Source organism: Schistocerca serialis, chromosome 4 (genome assembly GCF_023864345.2).
Source record: "Schistocerca serialis cubense isolate TAMUIC-IGC-003099 chromosome 4, iqSchSeri2.2, whole genome shotgun sequence".
NCBI lineage: Eukaryota > Metazoa > Arthropoda > Insecta > Orthoptera > Acrididae > Schistocerca > Schistocerca serialis.
This window is the reverse complement of record NC_064641.1, coordinates 966,052,134-966,072,057: the sequence shown is the minus strand read 5'-3', so window position 1 is coordinate 966,072,057 and position 19,924 is coordinate 966,052,134.

Here is a 19,924-nt window from a genome sequence, read left to right as displayed (position 1 = left end):
ACTATTCCTTCTTTACTGCATCCCTTGCTTACTCAGTTTGATGAATTAACACAGAAAGTTGCGTCGCTATGGAATACTATGGGTTCCACGCATTCTCCTTCCCAGTCGAGTAACGTTTCTATGGAAATGAAAGGATTTCCTTTTTGGAGGCGAGTATCTCCTTTCCAATGCACTATTCCTTCTTTACTGCATCCCACTCATACTCAGTTTGACGAATTAACACAGAAATAGCGTCGCTATGGAATACTATGGGTTCCACGCATTCTCCTTCCCAGTCGAGTTACGATTCTATGGAAATGAAAGGATTTTCTTTTCTGAGTCGAGTTTATTTTTTTCCGATGCTCTATTACTTCTTTACTGCTTCTCTCGCTCCCTCTATTTGTCGAATTAACACTGAAATTGAGTCGCTATGAAATACTACGGGTTCCACGCTTTCTCCTTCCCACTCGAGTAACGTTTCTATGGCAACGACAGGATTTTCTTTGGGTGGCGAGTATCTCTTATCTGATGCGCTATTCCTTCTTTACTGCATCCCACCCTCCCTCACTTTGACGAATTAACACAGAAATTCCGTCGCTATGAAATACTATGTGTTCTATGAAGTCTCCTTCCAAATCGAGTAACGTTTCTATGGCAACGACAAGATTTTTTTTTGAGAGGCGAGTATCTCCTTTCCGATGCACTCTTCCTTCTTTAATGCATCCCTAGCTCCCTCTCATTGATGAATTAAAACAGAAATTACGTCGCTATGAAATACTATGGGTTCTACGACTTCTCCTTCTAAATCAAGTAACGTTTCTATGGAAACGACCGGATTTTCTTTTGGTTGGCGAGTATGTCCTTTGCGATGCTTTTTTCCCTACTTTACTGCATCCCTCACTCCCTCACTTTGTCGAATTTTAACTGAAATTGCGTCGCTATGAAATACTATGTGTTCTATGACTTCTAAGTCTAAATTGAGTCATGTTTCTATGGAACCGACAGGATTTTGTTTTGAGAGGCGAGTATCTCCTTTCCGATGCACTATTCCTTCCTTACTGCATCCCTCTCTCCCTCACATTGACGAATTAAGACAGAAATTGCATCGCTATGTGATAGTATGGGTCCTATGTCTTCTCATTCCAAATCGAGTAACGTTTCTATAGATACGACAGGACTGTCTTATGGGAGGCGAGTATCTCCTTTCCGATGTACTAGTCTTTCTTTACTGCAACCCTCGCTCCGTCACATTGGCGAATTAACACAGAATTGCTTCGCTATGAAATACTATGGGTTCTATGACTTCTCCTTTTCAATCGAGTAACGTTTCTTTTGAAACGACAGGATTTTCCTGTAGGAGGCGAGTATCTCCTTTCCGATGCACTATTCCTTCTGTACTGTATACCTCGCTCCCTCATATTGACGAATTAACACAGAGATTGCCTCGCTATGAATTACTTTGGGGTCTATAACTTCTCCTTCTCTATCGAGTATCAACGAAACGACAGGATTTTCTTTTGGGATGCGAGTTTCTCCTTTCCGATGCACTATTCCTTCTTTTCTGCGTCCCTCGCTCCCTCACATTGACGAATTAACACAGGAATTGCGTCACTATGAAATACTAGGTGTTGTATGACTTCTCCTTCTAAATCGAGTAACGTTTCTATGGAACCGACTGGATTTTCTTTTAGGAGGTGAGTATCTCCTTTCCGGTGAACTATTCCTTCTTTCCTGCATCCCTCGCACCTCACATTGACGAATTAGCACACTAATTGCGTCGCTATGATATGCTATCGGTTCTATGACTTCTCGTTCTAAATCGAGTAACGTTTCAATGGAAACGACAGGATCTTCTTTTGGGATACGAGTATCTCCTTTCCGATGCACTATTCCTTCTTTACTGCACCCCTGACTCCCTCACATTGACGAATTAACAGAGATGTTGGGTCGCTATGAAATACTTTGGTTTCTATGACTACCCCTTCTAAATCGAGTAACGTGTCTATGGAATCTACAGGATTTTCTTTTGGGAGGCGAGTATATCCTTTGCGATGCACTTTTCCTTCTTTACTGCATCCCTCGCTCAATCACATTGACGAATTAACAGACAAGTTGGGTCGCTACGAAATACTATGGGTTCTATGACTTCTCCTTCTAAATCGAGTAACGTTTCTATGGAAGCGACGGGATTTTCTTGTGGGAGGCGAGTATCTCCTTTCCGATGCACTATTCCTTCTTTACTGCATCCCTCGCTTGTTCACATTGACGAATTAACACAGATATTGCGTCGCTATGGATTACTATGGGTTCCACCCATTCTCCTTCCCAGTCGAGTAACGTTTTTATGGAATTAGAAGGATTTACTTTTGGGGGTCGAGTATATCTTTTCCGATGACTATTCCTTTTCTTCTGGATCCCTCGCTCTCTCACCGTGACGAATTAACACAGAAATTGCGTCGCTATGAAATACTATTGGGTCTACGACCTCTCCTTCTAAATCGAGTAACGTTTCTATGGTTACGACAGGATTTTCTTTTGGGATACGAGTATCTCCTTTCCGATGCTCTTTTCCTTCTTCACTGCATCCCTCGCTTACTCAGTTTGACGAATTAACACAGACATTGCGTCGCTATGGAATACTATGTGTTCCACGCATTGTCCTTCCCAGTCGAATAACGTTTCTACGGAAATGAAAGGATTTTCTTTTGGGAGTCGAGTATATCTTTTCCGATGTACTATTCCTTCTTTACTGGATCCCTCGCTCCCTCACTTTGACGAATTATCACTGATATTCAATCGCTATGAATTACTATGGGTTCTACGACTTCTCTTTCTAAATCGAGTAACGTGTCTATGGAAACGATTGGATTTTCTTGTGAGATACGAGTATCTCCTTTCCGGTGCACTATTCCTTCTTTACTGCATCTCTCGCTCCCTCACATTAACGAATTAACACAGACATTGCGTCGCTATGAAATACTAAGTGTTCTCTGACTTCTCCTTCTAAATCGAGTAACGTCTCTATGGAAACGACAGGATTTTCTTTTGGGAGGTGAATATAAAGTTTCCGATGCACTATTCCTTCTTTACCGCATCCCTCGATCCCTTACATTGACGAATTAACACAGAAATTGCGCCGCCATGAAATATAATTTGTTCTATGACTTCTCCATCTAAATAGAGTCACGTTTCTATGGAAACGACAGGATTTTCTTTTGGAGGCGAGTATCAACTTCCAGATGCACTATTCCTTCTTTACTGCATCCCTCGCTCCCCCACTTTGTCGAATTAACACTGAAATTGAGTCACTATGACGTAATATGGGTTCCATGACACTTCCTCCTAAATCGAGTTTCATATCTATGGAAACGACAGGATTTTCATTTGGGATACGAGTATCTCCTCTCTGATGCACTATTCCTTCTTTAATGCATCCCTTGCTTACTCAGTTTGATGAATTAACACAGAAAGTTGCGTCGCTATGGAATACTATGGGTTCCACGCATTTTCCTTCCCAATCGAGTAACGTTCCTATGGAAATGAAAGGATTTTCATTTTGGAGGCGAGTATCTCCTTTCCAATGCACTATTCCTTCTTTACAGCATCCCTCGCTTCCTCACATTGACGAATTAACACAGAAATTGCGTCGCTATGAAATTCTATTTGGTCTATGACTTCTCCTTCTAAATCGAGTAACGTTTCTATGGTGACGACAGGATTTTCTTTTGAGAGGCGAGTATCTCCTTTCCGATGCACTCTTCCTTCTTTAATGCATCCCTAGCTCCCTCTCATTGATGAATTAACACAGAAATTACGTCGCTATGAAATACTATGGGTTCTACGACTTCTCCTTCTAAATCAAGTAACGTTTCTATGGAAACGACCGGATTTTCTTTTGGTTGGCGAGTATGTCCTTTGCGATGCTTTTTTCCCTACTTTACTGCATCCCTCATTCCCTCACTTTGTCGAATTTTAACTGAAATTGCGTCGCTATGAAATACTATGTGTTCCGTGACTTCTAAGTCTAAATCGAGTCACGTTTCTATGGAACCGACAGGATTTTCTTTTGAGAGGCGAGTATCTCCTTTCCGATGCACTATTCCTTCTTTACTGCATCCCTCGCTCCCTCACATTGACGAATTAAGACAGAAATTGCGTCGCTATGTGATACTATGGGTCCTATGTCTTCTCATTCCAAATCGAGTAACGTTTCTATAGAAACGACAGGACTGTCTTATGGGAGGCGAGTATCTCCTTTCCGATGCACTATTCCTTCTTTACTGCATCCCTCGCTCCCTCACATTGACGAATTAAGACAGAAATTGCGTCGCTATGTGATACTATGGGTCCTATGTCTTCTCATTCCAAATCGAGTAACGTTTCTATAGAAACGACAGGACTGTCTTATGGGAGGCGAGTATCTCCTTTCCGATGCACTATTCCTTCTGTACTGTATACCTCGCTCCCTCATATTAACGAATTAATACAGAGATTGCTTCGCTATGAATTACTTTGGGGTCTATAACTTCTCCTTCTCTATCGAGTATCACAGAAACAACAGGATTTTCTTTTGGGATGAGAGTTTCTCCTTTCCGATGCACTATTTCTTCTTTACTGCGTCCCTCGCGCCCTCACATTGACGAATTAACACAGGAATTGCGTCACTATGAAATACTAGGTGTTGTATGACTTCTCCTTCTAAAACGAGTAACGTTTCTATGGAACCAACTGGATTTTCTTTTAGGAGGTGAGTATCTCCTTTCCGGTGCACTATTCCTTCTTTCCTGCATCCGTCGCACCTCACATTGACGAATTAGCACATTAATTGCGTCGCTATGATATACTATCGGTTCTATGACTTCTCCTTCTAAATCGAGTAACGTTTCAATGGAAACGACAGAATTTTCTTTTGGGATACGAGCATCTTCTTTGCGATGAACTATTCCTTCTTTACTGCACCCCTGAATCCCTCGCATTGACGAATTAACACAGAAATCGCGTCGCTGTGAAATACTATGGGTTCTATGACTTCTCCTTCTAAACCGAGTAACGTTTCTATGGAACCGACTGAATTTTTTTTTTTTGGGAGGCTAGTATCTCATTTCCGGTGCAGTATTCCTTCTTTACTGCTTCCCACGCTCCCTCATATTGACGAATTAACACAGAAATTACTTCGGTGTGGAATACAATGGGTTCTATGACTTCTCCTTCTAAATCGAGGAATGTTTCTTTGGAAACGACAGGATTTTCTTTTGAGAGGCGATTATCTCCTTTCCAATGCACTATTCCTTCTTTACTTCATCCCACGCTCTTTCACATTGACGAATTAACACAGAAATTGCGTCGCCGTGAAATGGTATGGGTTCTATGACTTATCCTTCCTAATCGAGTAACGTTTCTATGAAACTTACCGGATTTTCTTTTGAGAGGGTGTAATATTATTGGTATTTCCGTACTACGAAAGCTTTGAGTATTCTTTGAAAGACATTTGTTTTGTATAATTTACGTAACTGTAAAGATGCGCATCTAGCGCGGACGCTAATACATCGATTGCGCAGTCAAAGAAACATTTTAACAGAAGCTGAACTGTCGTTCCGCTTCGATCTAAATAAAAGATGACGGTAGAAAACGTTTGTAGATCTACAGATTTTAATGTACTTCTGCTTGTGGTGTGAAAGCGTGGAGAAGGTCGACTTTAAGCTAAAAAAGTGAGCGGTCTTGCCAGCGTGCAGACAACATTATTAATTAGTAACATTCAAGTAATTTATGTTCGAAATTGTAACTCGGCAAGCTATTGTTATCGGGGGTGTTGGACAGTGCAAGAATTGTCTTCAACGAAGGAGAAAAGTGACTGTAATTTGTGACAAAAAAACGCGAACATGGGAAACAGCACAGGACAGGCTGAAATCTGATCGCACCATACTGTTAGAAAAGTAATTATGTAAGTTGTATTGTTTATAAATAAGCCCTAATTTGGTAGTGAGAATTGTTTGAATATATTTAGTGTTTACCAGACTTCTAATTCTGTTCTTTTTCCTTTATATTTTTTTTTTCCTCCATGCCATATTATTTTTGTAAATGTCAAACAGCCTTTACTACAGCAGAGAATACTGCGGCATCCTGGTCGTAGACAGAAGGCCGCTCCTTGTCATCTATACAACTCATAGCTGCCCCATTTATGAATGATTTCATTTGCAAATGCATTTTTTCTTACTGTTCATTGTTAAAGGCCCCTTAGGTAATTTAAAAATCATACTGATTACGTAAAGAAATCCGGGTTGTTCTTTTCCAAGTAATAGAAGTCTTTGCGTATTCAAAAACTAGCCTCCTTCTGACAATGATCAGGAGCCGACCAGAAGACGGACGTCTTCGACCGCTTTCGTGTGTCCTGTGGCAAAGCTGTGCCAAACTGGGAACACGACATTCTAGTATGAAATACCGATCTAAATTGAAAGAATTGAAATATATTTAATAGTAATAATAATTTTTTTTTATCATACTAGATCTGGCGCCCGAACAGGGACATGATAAAAAAAATTTAATCTGTTCTGTTATTGTTTCATGACATCATCTGGTGGACATCGGGAAGCCGTAAAGGAAGTACTGAACGAAATCGAGAAAAATTCGAAAAATAACAGCAGTGCGCAAAACGACTGATGTAAGTACGGTTTTCATTACGCATAAAATCTCGCGTCTTGTATAATATAACTGATTTCCGGAATTTCTTTCCTTACTGCTTCATTTTATCCTATCGCTGTTATTTCCTTGCAGAGTTGCTTATTTACGTAGTTAGAATTCATTTCTGATCATCTCTTCATGCAAAGTTTATTTGTTAGTATTATGAGCATCTTCATTGTTGCTACGGTTAAGAACACAAGATGGATGCCATAATAGCAGGATTCAGTGTCTAGTAGGTGTTTGTCACTTATTTTCAAAGTTAGGTGCCATCTTGTCTTCTACCCGGTATAGCTCTGCAATTGTCACCTACCGCGGTGTGACGTTTGACTATCAGCGCGCGCATCTGAGAGTTGACGATCGGCGTACCGCGAAATATTTCTTTGAGCAGTTACTTCACAAACTTGAAAATAAACATGGCAGATGACAAAGGAAAGCCGACAAACAGTCTGGATGACGGTGATGACACAGTTGTCAAGTCATACCCACTACGTTCGCGAACGGGAACAGGCAGACCCGAACGCGAATGGAGACAACGGTAGACGATGATGGTGTGCGTGACGTATCGTCACAGCAATCATCGTCACAGCAAGCGGGAGAAAATTTGATGGTTGAAATGATGAGAATTTTTTTTCAAGAAAGAGAACAGGAGAAACGGGAAAGGGAAGCTTATAAATTACAAAAACAACGAGATAGACAAGAAAGGGAACAAAAACAAAGGGAAAAGGAACGGGAGACAGAGCGAAAATGGTTTGACCTGAATACCATGATTGGTACAATGAAAAATAGGTTAGATAATATTGATGCCAACTTAGAGGCAAGAATTAGGACAGTCACGGTGGAATATATTTCGGAATTAAGTACTAAAGTTAATGAAAGGATAGAAGGTATTCTGCAGAAGGTAGATGCATGTGAGAGCACAGTAGGTAACGTGCACAAAGACATCAAAGTACAAATCGAAAGTTGCCAGGCAGTTACAACAGGAGTTTCAAAAAAGTCCGTTGAGGTCGGAGCTAAAGTAAACAAGCTTGCAGACAATGTCGTCACTCTGCAAGGCCAAGTCAATGACCTGACACAGGCGCTATCCGAAATAAACATTGAAAAGAGGGTGAATGATGCTGCAGCCAACGTACGTTCCACGATAGGAAAAGAATTTGTAGAATGGGTCGAGACTAAGGAACAGTACATAGCAAACAAGGTTCAACACGACTTAAAAGAAGCCGTTAAGTCAGCCACAGTTGAAGTTTTAGCTGCTCCAGGTACATCAGGAGATACGATTCTCACTGAATTAGGAGAGATTCGTAGAGTTTTTCACCGAGATCTTCCCGAGTGGAAACGACACCTCACTGAGGAAATCGAGCAGTTGAAACGACAAGTCAATGATTTTCCTAATGACAATAGAAGTGAGCATTCACACTTGCTTTCTTCAGAACATGAATACAATAATAATCCCGTGTCTCGTGTAGAATTCTCTCCACTTGTACATGGACACAGTAGTAAGAATCCTTTAGTACGCAACCAGAATGATCAAGTAACTCTTGTCGAGCTCATGAAAGAAGAAAGCGTTCTCAAGCACCGCGTATTCCAGCCTTTTCTGCCAGAGAAACGCAACATCCACCCAATGGTTTTTCTGAAGTCATTTAATGGTGTTTTTCCTGAGAGCTGGGATGACAAGCAACGTATGCGCTTTATAGTAGGTTACATTCAAGGAGAGGGTTCTGTCTGGGGAACAGAAGTAATTGACAGATGTAATAATTACGCTGACTTCGAAAAGCAATTTCTGAACAAATTCTGGAGTTCAGGCATACAACAACGCCTTAGAAAGGAGGTATACAATGCTGAACCATTTAATACGAGAAGTGCTGGTCTCCGTAAGTACTTCGAGAAATACCTGCGAAAAATACAATATTGGGACACGCCCATTTCCCCGAAGGACGTAATTATGATTCTTAAGTCAAAGCTACCGGTATCAATCAGGGAGAAGTTAGTAAATGTCAGTGACGACGACACGGAGGCTTTTCTGTCAGTACTTGACAACCTTGACATGATTCAAGAAGACGTGCGTGCTAGTGCGCGGAGTAATTGTAATCTTGGCCCGCACACTACACAGCCGCACGGTGTAGGCGCAGACTCAGGTATGTCATACCAACCCAACAACAGTAAAGGACACGACGTTCCGTGCGATAATAACAACTACTATCGCCGTAACGGGAAGCAGAAACATAAATTCCAGGATCAAAATAGGTACCACCCCATATACCAGACAACACAACAGCAATACGGTAATTCACCAGTTAATTACAATGATCGCTATAATAATAATTTCAATGGAAAAGGACGTTGGCTTAACACCAACAGTCAGCAGCAGTATGGTAACCAGCCTACATTCCAGCACCGTTCTCAAGGGAGAAATCCTCCAGATCCTTCCAAGCAATACAAACAACAGTATGCTCCAAAGTTTAGGAATAGTCCTCCACCTTTTACCAACTATCAAAGTCACAATCATGAACCTCAAAATTCTCGCATCTATTATGCCCGAGCAAACCCGCCAACACACACCATCTCGACTGAAATTCCGGCAAATAGCTCGCAACTTCGGTGGAATACGGAAGCAAACTTCGTACCGAGCGTACCACCCTGTACTTCAAAGGTAATTTTGAGCGAAATTCAATCTAACGATCATGCGGAAAACTAAAAGCACACTTCTACCGGTTTCACACCTTCAGAATTAATCTCAAGGCAAAGGGAAAGCAATGAATGGACTGATCCTATCCCCAAGATAGAAGATCCAGAAGTCAACCTAGATAATAAGTTAAGACAAGCCCTGATCTCTCTCACAACTCATGCCAATTTAAGAAAAAAGGTATTTGACAAGCATGTCAATAAAGTTCTGTCGTATCGCCTGAACGAGCGTGTTCTTCTGAGGACACACTTCAAACCATCTCTCATCTTACGTAAAAATCGTAAGTGGCAACACTTATACGAAGGACCGTTTGTTATAGTCAGGAAGCCACATATTGGTTGTTACGTGTTGGCAGATCCAGTTAGTGGACGAATAAAAGGACTTTACCACCATGTAGACCTGAAGAAGTACCATGAAAAACATTAAAAAAAAATATCATTTATTATGTTAAGCTGCAACTTGAAACAAGAGTGTGATCTGTTTAGAAAGTAAGTGAATCAACAGCATGTACATGTATTCTGCAGGTGACGTAATCATTTGAGTGAAGTGGTCATGAAGTAATGATGGAGCTTGAAAGATATGAAGTGATTGAAGAAGGTACTCTACGTATTTGGAAAATAAGATTTGCTTTAGTTTTAAGGTAGTTTTAAGTTTCTTGAGCACGAGAAGACTGCAGTCGTTGGATTGAGTAAGGGATGTGCCAAAGTGCCACCTGCTGCTTTAGTTTTAAGTTATGGCAAATCTCCTTTTTACCAAGTAATAAAGGTTTTCTTTAAATCCCTCATTCAGACCAGAATGTCCGTATATGTGAAGTATTAACCTAAGTTAAGCCTTCAAAGGATTGATATTTTAAGTCGCTAGAACCATGTACGATGCAAAACTGATACATTGTAATCTGTAGATTACACCGAGTATAAGCAGCAACATATAGTTAATGTACAAAGAAATGAATAATGGTACTCGCAACTGGAGAGCAACCTTAATTTATTTGTTACTATGAGTCAACCAGTTAAGAAATTTGCATTTATAATAAGAATTAGGTCCTGTATTGGAGAAACTTAGAGAGACTATTCCTATGTCACGAGTATTATACAGAAACCTTCGATATTAAGACACCTAGTTGAGGACTGAGATAATCTGCTTATATTCTTCTGCTATGTCCGCATGCCGTGATGTTGAGATATATTTGAAGATGCTTTGGAAACGGATTTGTGCGAAATTTTAATACTGAAGTCAAGTTATGCCACGTGGATGACATTAAAAACGGTGGAGCCGAAGAATGAATTTGCTCAACTGATTATTTCACCTATTATCTATCTTCGTATCTTTCATTTCCTTGCACTATCCTATTGTAGTTTTCTTCTTTAGCGTTCTTACCTTTCTACCCTACCCGGTAGGGGAAGAAATTTGGAAATTGGTTCAAAAGACTTGACGTGTGTATATTGTGTGTATTGACGATCGTGGCTCGTTGGTTAATGCGTATCTGCGGTTACTTATCGGAACGTGATGTAAATCTGATTTGCTGTGAGCAAAAGCATCCCAGGAAATAGGAATAATTTTCCCGATTTCTGCTAGATGAAGTTTTGAACGTGAACTGTTCGGCACGCCAAAGTGGGTATATTTACTGATTATTGATGTAACCGAATAAATGAAAAAAAAAGGGGGCTGTTATAGAACAATAAGAAAAGGAAAAGAATCAGATTTAAAATATATATAAAATCTAACGTGCTTCAGAAGCACCATTCAGAATAGCAAACACGTTTTTCGTTAGGTCTTGAACAGTAATTAAAAAAAAAAACTATGTATATTTTGTAAATGATCCTTTCATGATAAGTAATTTTAGCATTACCTGTGCTACTCTGTGGTATAGAGAGACCTATATGGACACGTAGGGATTGCTGCGTGTGACTCTGTGACAAAATGATGGACACGTGTGTAAAATAGTAATTTGACACATGTATGGGCACGAGAAACTAGTTATCTCTTGTGTGAATCAGAACTGTAATAAACTTATGGACACGAGTGATGTGCCGCGTGTGAAGTAGCATTACAAGTATTCTCACGTTGCAACGACGATACAGTGACTATCAGTCAAAGGATAGACAAGCTATTGTACTTACTGCAATAGGAGACAGTAGTCATTTTCATCGATGACTGTTCTTCGTCGCTGGTGCAGTCAATTTACCGTCCAGGTTGACCATGTCGCCTTGACGAGCTGCTCCAGTACCCACGATTCAACAAAATGCACAAGTTAAAAGAAAGGTTGGCAGCCACAGAACTATCTGCCTCGTGCAGGACGCGGACTGCCAACGCTGTTAAACCGCCAGTTCGTTACCACGTGACTGTGAAGCACTGTGGCAACATTCAATGACTGCTCGCCGGCCCGTACTCAACAATAAGCATTCCTCTCCATAACGGGCGCAAGCGTGCTCCAGATTTGAGATGAAAATGGACATAAAAATAATAAAACGTTGATAAACTACGCACGATTTTACTATATTTACATTTAAAGGACACTAATGATGACTTTTCCTTAACTATAAAAATTGCTACGGCAATATTACTAAATACATTGCTTAAGAAAGACCTGTACCAGATGAAACGTGTTTTGCTAATATTTGCTAACGAAAGAACATAAAACCTAGACACAAAATATGAATAATATATAATGTATATGTACATAGTCTATGTAGTAATTTTTATTGTCTTAAATTCTTACTCTATATTCCCTTAGATTAAGATGCTAGTTAATGAGCAAGTCCTAATACAGATTTTTTTTCTGTATTTTCATGTGCTGAAACATGAATTGGAATGAGATTAAGACAGCCACCAAATTGACTCATTCGTCATTGAACCAGTCAGCAACTTTCCTGATTCCCGACATGACCCGATGGATCGTCGAGTCAAGAAATATCACTTCCCCCTTCACATAGTGAAATCCCCAGTGTTTTCCACCAGAGTGTGAAAAGGTGATCCCCAGTTTTAGTGCAGTGAAAAGTGACAGGTGATGAAAGAATTCCCCTGCGAAAATCACCCGAGTTCATGGGAAATACTCCCAACTACAAAGTGAAGAGTGACGTCGCTACGAGAAAGACTGATACATTTTTATGTTCTGTTCAAAATTGGTGGAAATGCACCAATACTGTAATCGAATTTTTTTTTCTTATTGTCAATATTTATGTATTTTGTATCTGTATGTGTATTTAATTTATACTTGTATCTATGTTAGTATTTCAATGTTTCAATTGACTGAATGAGAGTAATTCTTGAGAACCTATGTTAAATCCTTGAACACTTATGATGACATCATGCCACAACCAAGTTTGTTAATGATCAAGCAACTGTGAGTAGCTTTGACGACTTAGTATGAAACGCATATAATTCTATGTGCCTTATGTTATGTCTGTTTTGAATCCAATTATATTACGACTGCGCGTGAGTCGTAACGATCTTTCAGACTCATTACTCCTCACGCGGGAAGCGATGTAATATTATTGGTATTTCCGTACTACGAAAGCTTTGAGTATTCTTTGAAAGACATTTGTTTTGTATAATTTACGTAACTGTAAAGATGCGCATCTAGCGCGGACGCTAATACATCGATTGCGCAGTCAAAGAAACATTTTAACAGAAGCTGAACTGTCGTTCCGCTTCGATCTAAATAAAAGATGACGGTAGAAAACGTTTGAAGATCTTCAGATTTTAATGTACTTCTGCTTGTGGTGTGAAAGCGTGGAGAATGTCGACTTTAAGCTAAAAAAGTGAGCGGTCTTGCCAGCGTGCAGACAACATTATTAATTAATAACATTCAAGTAATTTATGTTCGAAATTGTAACTCGGCAAGCTATTGTTATCGGAGGTGTTGGACAGTGCAAGAATTGTCTTCAACGAAGGAGAAAAGTGACTGTAATTTGTGACAAAAAAACGCGAACATGGGAAACAGCACAGGACAGGCTGAAATCTGATCGCACCATACTGTTAGAAAAGTAATTATGTAAGTTGTATTGTTTATAAATAAGCCCTAATTTGGTAGTGAGAATTGTTTGAATATATTTAGTGTTTACCAGACTTCTAATTCTGTTCTTTTTCCTTTATATTTTTTTTTCCTCCATGCCATATTATTTTTGTAAATGTCAAACAGCCTTTACTACAGCAGAGAATACTGCGGCATCCTGGTCGTAGACAGAAGGCCGCTCCTTGTCATCTATACAACTCATAGCTGCCCCATTTATGAATGATTTCATTTGCAAATGCATTTTTTCTTACTGTTCATTATTAAAGGTCCCTTAGGTAATTTAAAAATCATACTGATTACGTAAAGAAATCCGGGTTGTTCTTTTCCAGGTAATAGAAGTCTTTGCGTATTCAAAAACTAGCCTCCTTCTGACAACGATCAGGAGCCGACCAGAAGACAGACGTCTTCGACCGCTTTCGTGTGTCCTGTGGCAAAGCTGTGCCAAACTGGGAACACGACATTCTAGTATGAAATACCGATCTAAATTGAAAGAATTGAAATATATTTAATAGTAATAATAATTTTTTTTTATCATACTAGAAGGGGTGTATCTCCTTTCCGATGCACTATTCCTTCTTTCCTGCATCCCTCGCACCTCACATTGACGAATTAGCACATTAATTGCGTCGCTATGATATGCTATCGGTTCTATGACTTCTCCTTCTAAATCGAGTAACGTTTCAATGGAAACGACAGGATTTCTTTTGGGATACGAGTATCTCCTTTCCGATGCACTATTCCTTCTTTACTGCACCCCTGACTCCCTCACATTGACGAATTAACAGAGAAGTTGGGTCGCTATGAAATACTTTGGTTTCTATGACTTCCCCTTCTAAATCGAGTAACGTGTCTATGGAATCTACAGGATTTTCTTTTGGGAGGCGAGTATACCCTTTGCGATGCACTATTCCTTCTTTACTGCATCCCTCGCTCAATCACATTGACGAATTAACAGACAAGTTGGGTCGCTATGAAATACTATGGGTTCTATGACTTCTCCTTCTAAATCGAGTAACGTTTCTATGGAAACAACAGGATTTTATTTTGGGAGGCGAGTATCTCCTTTCCGATGCACTATTCCTTCTTTACTGCATCCCTCGCTTGTTCACATTGACGAATTAACACAGAAATTGCGTCGCTATGGATTACTATGGGTTCCACCCATTCTCCTTCCCAGTCGAGTAACGTTTCTATGGAATTAGAAGGATCTACTTTTGAGAGTCGAGTATTTTCCGATGTACTATTCCTTCTTTACTGGATCCCTCGCTCCCTCACTTTGACGAATTATCACTGATATTCAATCGCTATGAATTACTATGGGTTCTACGACTTCTCTTTCTAAATCGAGTAACGTCTCTATGGAAACGACAGGATTTTCTTTTGGGAGGCGAATATAATGTTTCCGATGCACTATTCCTTCTTTACCGCATCCCTCGCTCCCTTACATTGACGAATTAACACAGAAATTGCGCCGCCATGATATACTATGGGTTCTATGACTTATCCATCTAAATCGAGTTACGTTTCTATGGAAACGATAGGAGTTTCTTTTGGAGGCGAGTATCAACTTCCCGATGCACTATTCCTTCTTTACTGCATCCCTCGCTCCCTCACTTTGTCGAATTAACACTGAAATTGGGTCGCTATGACGTACTATGGGTTCCATGACTCTTCCTCCTAAATCGAGTTTCGTATCTATATAAACGACAGGATTTTCTTTTGGGATACGAGTATCTCCTTTCCGATGCACTATTCCTTCTTTACTGCATCCCTTGCTTACTCAGTTTGATGAATTAACACAGAAAGTTGCGTCGCTATGGAATACTATGGGCTCCACGCATTCTCCTTCCCAGTCGAGCAACGTTTCTATGGAAATGAAAGGGTTTTTCTTTTTGGAGGCGAGTATCTCCTTTCCAATGCACTATTGCTTCTTTACTGCATCCCACGATTACTCAGTTTGATGAATTAACACAGAAATTGCGTCGCTATGGAATACTATGGGTTCCACGCATTCTCCTTCCCAGTCGAGTTACGATTCTATGGAAATGAAAGGATTTTCTTTTCTGAGTCGAGTTTATTTTTTCCCGATGCTCTATTACTTCTTTACTGCTTCTCTCGCTCCCTCTATTTGTCGAATTGACACTGAAATTGAGTCGCTATGAAATACTACGGGTTCCACGCTTTCTCCTTCCCACTCGAGTAACGTTTCTATGGCAACGACAGGATTATCTTTGGGTGGCGAGTATCTCTTATCTGATGCACTATTCCTTCTTTACTGCATCCCACCCTCCCTCACTTTGACGAATTAACACAGAAATTGCGTCGCTATGAAATACTATGTGTTCTATGACTTCTCCTTCTAAATCGAGTAACGTCTCTATGGTAACGACAGGATTTTCTTATGGTAGGCGATTATCTCCTTTCCGATGCACTATTTCTTCTTTACTACATCCCTCGCTCCCTCACATTGAATATTTAACACAGATATTGCGTCGCTATGAAATACTATGGGTTCTATGACTTCTCCTTCTAAATCGAGTAACGATTCTATGGAAACGACAGGTTTATCTTTTGGGAGGCGAGTATCCCCTTTCCGATGCCCTATTCCATCATTACTGCAACCCTCGCTCCCTCACTTTGTCGAATTTACACTGAAATTGCGTCGCTATGAAATACTATGTGTTCTATGAATTCTCCTTCTAAATCGAGTAACGTTTCTATGGAAACGACAGGATTTTCTTTTGAGAGGGGAGTATCTCCTTTCCGATGCACTCTTCCTTCTTTAATGCATCCCTAGCTCCCTCTCATTGATGAATTAACACAGAAATTACGTCGCTATGAAATACTATGGGTTCTACGACTTCTCCTTCTAAATCAAGTAACGTTTCTATGGAAACGACCGGATTTTCTTTTGGTTGGCGAGTATGTCCTTTGCGATGCTTTTTTCCCTAAATTTCCTGCATCCCTCACTCCCTCACTTTGTCGAATTTTAACTGAAATTGCGTCGCTATGAAATACTATGTGTTCTATGACTTCTAAGTCTAAATCGAGTCACGTTTCTATGGAACCGACAGGATTTTCTTTTGAGAGGCGAGTATCTCCTTTCCGATGCACTATTCCTTCTTTACTGCATCCCTCGCTCCCTCACATTGACGAATTAAGACAGAAATTGCGTCGTTATGTGATACTATGGGTCCTATGTCTTCTCATTCCAAATACAGTAACGTTTCTATAGAAACGACAGGACTGTCTTATGGGAGGCTAGTATCTCATTTCCGGTGCAGTATTCCTTCTTTACTGCATCCCACGCTCCCTCATATTGACGAATTAACACAGAAATTACTTCGGTGTGGAATACAATGGGTTCTATGACTTCTCCTTCTAAATCGAAGAATGTTTCTATGGAAACGACAGGATTTTCTTTTGACAGGGGAGTATCTCCTTTCCGATGCACTATTCCTTCATTCCTGCATCCCTCGCACCTCACATTGACTAATTAGCACACTAATTGCGTCGCTATGATATGCAATAGTTCTATGACTTCTCCTTCTAAATCGAGTAACGTTTCAATGAAAACGACAGGATTTTCATTTGGGATACTAGTATCTCGTTTCCGATGCACTATTTCGTCTTTACTGCACCCCTGACTCCCTCACATTGACGAATTAACAGAGAAGTTGGGTCGCTATGAAATACTTTGGTTTCTATGACTTCCCCTTCTAAATCGAGTAACGTGTCTATGGAATCTACAGGATTTTCTTTTGGGAGGCGAGTATATCCTTTGCGATGCACTATTCCTTCTTTACTGCATCCCTCGCTCAATCACATTGACGAATTAACAGACAATTTGGGTCGCTATGAAATACTATGGGTTCTATGACTTCACCTTCTAAATCGAGTAACGTTTCTATGGAAGCGACAGGATTTTCCTTTGGGAGGCGACTATCTCCTTTCCGATGCACTATTCCTTCTTTACTGCATCCCTCGCATGTTCACATTGACGAATTAACACAGAAATTGCGTCGCTATGGCTTACTATGGGTTCCACACATTCTCCTTCCCAGTCGAGTAACGTTTCTATGGAATTAGAAGGATTTACTTTTGGGGGTCGAGTATATCTTTTCCGATGACTATTCCTTCTCTTCTGGATCCCTCGCTCTCTCACTGTGACGAATTAACACAGAAATTGCGTCGCTATGAAATACTATGGGGTCTACGAGTTCTCCTTCTAAATCGAGTAACGTTTCTATGGAAACGACAGGATTTTCTTTTGGGATACGAGTATCTCCTTTACAATGCACTATTCCTTCTTTACTGCATTCCTCGCTCAGTCACATTGGCGAATTAACAGAGCAGTTGTTTCGCTATGAGATACCATGAGTTCTACGACTTCTCCCTCTAAACCGAGTAACGTTTCTATGGAAACGACAGGATTTCCTTTCGGGAGGCGAGTATCTCCTTTCCGATGCACTATTCCTTCTTTACTGCATCCCTCGCTTACTCAGTTTGATGAATTAACACAGAAATTGCGTAGCTATGGAATACTACGTGTTCCACGCATTCTCCTTCCCAGTCGAGTAACGTTTCTATGGAAAAGAAAGGATTTTCTTTTGGGAGTCGAGTATATCTTTACCGATGTACTATTCCTCCTTTACAGGATCCCTCGCTCCCTCACTATGTCGAATTAACACTGAAATTGAATCGCTATGAAATACAATGGGTTCTATGACTTCTCCCTCTAAATCGAGTTACATTTCTATGGAAACGACAGGATTTTCCTTTGGGAGGCGAGTATCTCCTTTCCGTTGCACTAATCCGTCTTTACTGCATCCCTCGCTCAGTCACATTGACGAATTAACACAGAAATTGCGTCGCTATGAAATACTATGGGTTCTATGTCTTCTCCTTCCAAATCAAGAAATGTTTGTTTGGAAACGACAGAATTTTCTCTTGGAGGCGGGTAGTAACTTCCCGATGCACTATTCCTTCTTTACTGCATCTCTTGCTCACTCTGTTTGATGAATTAACACAGAAAGTGTCGTCGCTATGGAATACTATGGGTTCCACGCATTCTCCTTCCCAGTCGAGTAACGTTTCTATGGAAACAACAGGATTTTCTTTTGGGAGGCGAGTATCTCCTTTCCGATGCTCTATTCCTTCTTCACTGCATCCCTCGCTTACTCAGTTTGACGAATTAACACAGACATTGCGTCGCTATGGAATACTATGGGTTCCACGCACTGTCATTCCCAGTCGAATAACGTTTCTACGGAAATGAAAGGATTTTCTTTTGGGAGTCGAGTATATCTTTTCCGATGTACTATTCCTTCTTTACTGGATCCCTCGCTCCCTCACTTTGACGAATTATCACTGATATTCAATCGCTATGAATTACTATGGGTTCTACGACTTCTCTTTCTAAATCGAGTAACGTGTCTATGGAAACGATTGGATTTTCTTGTGAGATACGAGTATCTCCTTTCCGGTGCACTATTCCTTCTTAACTGCATCTCTCGCTCCCTCACATTAACGAAATAACACAGACATTGCGTCGCTATGAAATACTAAGTGTTCTCTGACTTCTCCTTCTAAATCGAGTAACGTCTCTATGGAAACGACAGGATTTTCTTTTGGGAGGCGAATATAATGTTTCCGATGCACTATTCCTTCTTTACCGCATCCCTCGCTCCCTTACATTGACGAATTAACACTGAAATTGGGTCGCTATGACGTACTATGGGTTCCATGACTCTTCCTCCTAAATCGAGTTTCGTATCTATATAAACGAAAGGATTTTCTTTTGGGATACGAGTATCTCCTTTCCGATGCACTATTCCTTCTTTACTGCATCCCTTGCTTACTCAGTTTGATGAATTAACACAGAAAGTTGCGTCGCTATGGAATACTATGGGTTCCACGCATTCTCGTTCCCATTCGAGTAACGTTTCTATGGAAATGAAAGGATTTTCTTTCTGGAGGCGAGTATCTCCTTTCCAATGCACTATTCCTTCTTTACTGCATCCCGCGCTTACTCAGTTTGACGAATTAACACAGAAATTGCGTCGCTATGGAATACTATGTGTTCCACGCGCTCTCCTTCCCAGTCGAGTTACGATTCTATGGAAATGAAAGGATTTTCTTTTCTGAGTCGAGTTTATTTTTTTCCGATGCTCTATTACTTCTTTACTGCTTCTCTCGCTCCCTCTATTTGTCGAATTAACACTGAAATTGAGTCGCTATGAAATACTACGGGTTCCACGCTTTCTCCTTCCCACTCGAGTAACGTTTCTATGGCAACGACAGGATTTTCTTATGGTAGGCGATTATCTCCTTTCCGATGCACTATTTCTTCTTTACTACATCCCTCGCTCCCTCACATTGAAGATTTAACACAGATATTGCGTCGCTATGAAATACTATGGGTTCTATGACTTCTCCTTCTAAATCGAGTAACGTTTCTATGGAAACGACAGGATTATCTTTTGGGAGGCGAGTATCCCCTTTCCGAAGCCCTATTCCATCTTTACTGCAACCCTCGCTCCCTCACTTTGTCGAATTTACACTGAAATAGC